Raw genomic sequence first — 3,649 nt, 5'->3', positions numbered from 1 at the left:
CGCCGCCCCCCCACCGGGGCCCGGCTGCCCTCGGGCTCGTCACCCGCAGTGCTCCGGTGTGGAGCGCCAGACACCGGACAGGGAAATAGGAGCTGCAGGCAGACGGCTTCCACGGGATCCGGCCTTGGGGGATCGGTGTCGAGTCGCTGAGTCCGCGGGGAGCGGAACCGGGGCTGCTCGGGCCGGCCGGGAGCTGGGGTCTCTGCCTCACAGTAGTCCCTGGCTGCGGAGGCGATGCTGTCGCCTCAATCCATCTCCGAGTTCCTGTTCGGATGCTGTCATGAAAACAAATCTGGCGTGTGGGATGTTTGTGTTTCGAGTGGTGGTAGAGGAGCTGAACAGATTCAGGCTTGCTTTTTTTACAGCAAGAATCAGCGTGCGAACTTAGCGCTTCCCGGTGAATCCTTCTGTGACCTGGCTGAGCGGATTTCCTGAAGAAGCCGGGGAAACGCTTTTGAGATAAAGTGACAATAAAACAGTGTTTTAAAGACTCTCTGCAAGCTCTTTACCTTGTGCAGAGCATTTGCTGTCACAGATTCTGGATGCTTTCATAAATGCTTATTTTAATAAGGTGAATGAATTCCATAAGGGTGTAGGTTAAAAGACCCTGTATATTGGCATTCGCCACCCTTCCTTAGCCCTGCTATCTGCCACGGTGGGATTTGTCTTTACAGAGCTCATTGGGGGCAAGAATCAATGCAAGAGAAGTAGCAACAGAGCCCTGTGTTGCTGAAATCTGGATTGATTTAAAATATGTGGGTCTTGCCTTTTGAACTAAAAAAGCCCAAAGTAGAAGGAAATCTAAGCACTGTGTTACCCGGATTGGAATTAAACTACAAGATCAAGTACTGAAATTGCGTACTGTCTCTTTCTGCTTCATTATCAGTCTTGGCACAGTGCAAGCAGCTGTCCAGAAAGCTTTCAAAAATAAGGTTTTTCAAGTATTTCTGTGGTATTTCATGTGCACGTAAAGATTTACATCAGAGCTCTTGGGAGTTTAAAAACAAAACAAAAAAGCCGAAGCAGTTGTGTAAGCGTAGGGGCAGTCCTGTGTCTGCCTCCTGCCCCTCTCAGTTTGGAGGGGTTCTGACCGAGAACAGATTCTTTTGGGTTATAGGCATTGTCTGAATCTAAAACATAATTTAGTCCTTTCAAGTATTATGCTGATTGTTCTGCTTCTCAAATACTCGGTTGTTGTTCCAAGTTTGATTCGTTTTCACCTGCATCTGCAGGTTTAAGGTCTGTGATTCAAGATAGCGATCGCTGTTTAACACAATCTAGCCGAAGTTGAAAGGCAGCATGTTGGAGCAGTGGAGGTGGAGTTACACCGGTTGTTGGCATTTCACTGGTTGAATATGTGGAGTTTGTCCAAGCAGCAGTCTGTATGCTTTTAATTGACTGTAGTGAGTATGCATTATTCTTAAAGTACCTTCTTTCAAACCTTTTCCCGTTGGTATTCAGTGGAAACTGAGAAGCACCTGAGCTTTCCCCCGAGCAGTCCCCATGCATGCCTAACCCTGCCTGAAAGCAGCTTGCTGGAGATCAAGGTAGGAGAAGCCTCAGAGTCCTGCCTTTCCAGGCTGTTAGCGTCCCAGACTGCTGACTCTGCATGGGAGGATGCTCGAACCATTGTTTTAGGTACCCTGAGCTTGCTGAAAGGGAGTTGTGCTATTGAAGAGAACTCAACTCTTAAAGTTTGTCTGATACTTTTTTTGTAATTGAATACATTTCAAGTTAGTTTATTCTCTTCGCCCACTGGAAATTAACGTAAGGAGTGATCAGAAGTTTAAAATTCCTTTAACAGTAGGAGCAAAAAGAGTTTACTGTAAGAAATTGCACCACTGCAGATTTTTTTTGAAAGCGCTCTCTCCGGCACTCTTCTGCCTCCTCTGTTCCCAGCCGCAGCAGATTAGTTCCAGCTGACCCGTCAGCCAGGCTACAAGTTCAGTGCTGTGCAGCAGTGCTACCGTAAGGCATGTCGTTCTCCAGATGTGGACCTAAGTGCGGGATACCGTACCCTCTGCTGCCTGCATCCACAGTACATTAACCTAAATGAAGAGGCAAGGCATTTAGGTTTACCAGTTGAAATAGATTTTGATATTTTCAGAGGGCGGTTTTATATCTGTACATTTTAAATATTTCATGCTGTTGGAATGTTATGAACTTGTGTTGATTTGCAGCTACATAGTCTTGGTGGTAGATTCGGAGCTCCTGTTTCTGAACTAGGAGATGTAAGCAATTCTGTACATTGATGGACGTCAAAGTTCTCAAATACTGTCTTTCAGACCATTAGGAAATGATGAATAGTGTTTCTTGATCACTAGACCAAGTAAAATGCGTATTCATTTTTACTTCTAAGTTGTAAAGCTGCTTTTGAATGAAGATTGGAATCCAAATAAAAATGCAGAAAACAAAAATGTTTTTTTTATTTAAAACAATGGCAAATGTGCAGAATATGAAAGAGGAAATCAATTTTCATTAAAAATGGACTTATTTGTAGTTGTTGACCTTGTCCTTCAGGAGTTGAGAACTATCAGATCATATTCTCACTTCATTTGATTCACAGATCACAGACTTTCCAATTCCTAATCAGCTTCTCTGTTCCACTTATTCAGCTGGAATGAAGCAGGTAGTCTCTGTGCCATTGCAGAAGTGGCACGAGGCAGCAGAAACTCTTTAGTCAAGACTGGGCTTGTGTGTGGAGACAGTATCTCTTTTTAGACCAGCCTGTGCCGTTGAAAGGGTTAGTAAGTTTTGGGACAGGCAGGTGCTTCTTCGGTTTTGGAACAGGAGCAGCAGACTTCAAAGCTCTATAAAAAATAACAAAGAATTGTATCACTTAATCACGATGTTGCTCCAGAGTACTTTGGCACTTGTTTCTCCAGTTCAGGGGTTTGACTTTCTTCAAAAATTAAACTAAGCATGATTTTGAAAGCATGAGCTGAGGAGGTACTTCCCAGTTCAGAGAAACCCGTTCTCTGCTCATTAATGCTCTTCTAAAATTGTGTTTTCATTCCGCCTATGATGCCTTCAATTCTCTGTATCTGAATATCAGGAAAATTAAATTAGCTTTTCCCTAATACGCTTCTCACAAGTTAAATTTGTGTTAGTTGAACTGATAAGAAAGTTTCTTTGTGCTTCTGCTTGAAAACAACAAACCACGTGTGATCCACTATGCTTTTCTTCCCCTATCTTTTAAAACCCTTCATAAAACCTCCAGTTAACTAACTTTTTCCTTTACACCTTTCACGCTAGTCATTTATGATTTATGTAATACCCACTCCAGACTGCGTTAAAAGGCAATTTTTCCTTTCATATCTGTCTTTTGCACTCTCTAATCCCTTCAAATCTTGCCTTTAAATACCAGCTTTCCTCTCTTGCTTTGTTTTCAATCCGTGTGGCTTGAGGTCTGGCTCCAGCCTGGCAATAGTGTCAATCCACGACTGTTGCAGCAGCGACCAACGATGCCAGGTTAGGGACTGCCATTTTCGATATCTTAATTGAGAGCATGAGTGTTCTGAGTTTTCTCGTAGTTTGTAGCATGAGTGATTCCTGAAATGCTGCATGTTGCCCAGAGAAGGGCAGCGAAGCTGGTGAAGGGTCTGGAGAACAAGTCTTACGAGGAGCGGCTGAGGGAACTGGGGTTGTT

At 43.8% G+C, this 3,649-nt stretch overlaps 1 protein-coding gene across 2 annotated transcripts in view; it reads left to right on the top strand.

The window, feature by feature from the left end:
- The first annotated feature begins 1,527 nt into the window (after positions 1–1,527).
- MAPKAPK5 (mitogen-activated protein kinase-activated protein kinase 5) overlaps positions 1,528–3,649 on the top strand; it is a 24,972-nt gene continuing 22,850 nt past the window's right edge. Inside the window, exon 1 of one of the 2 annotated variants that reach the window (XM_009283865.2) lies at positions 1,528–1,547. The gene's annotated coding sequence lies outside the window, so the exon portion shown is untranslated. The remainder of the gene's footprint in view (positions 1,548–3,649) is intronic. The other variant, XM_009283866.1, reaches the window with a different exon arrangement.

The sequence above is a fragment of the Aptenodytes forsteri genome, unplaced genomic scaffold, assembly GCF_000699145.1.
Source record: "Aptenodytes forsteri isolate BGI_AS27 unplaced genomic scaffold, ASM69914v1 Scaffold118, whole genome shotgun sequence".
Lineage (NCBI taxonomy): Eukaryota > Metazoa > Chordata > Aves > Sphenisciformes > Spheniscidae > Aptenodytes > Aptenodytes forsteri.
The sequence above is the reverse complement of the archived record's forward strand: the minus strand, read 5'-3'. Positions and strand labels throughout refer to the sequence as shown.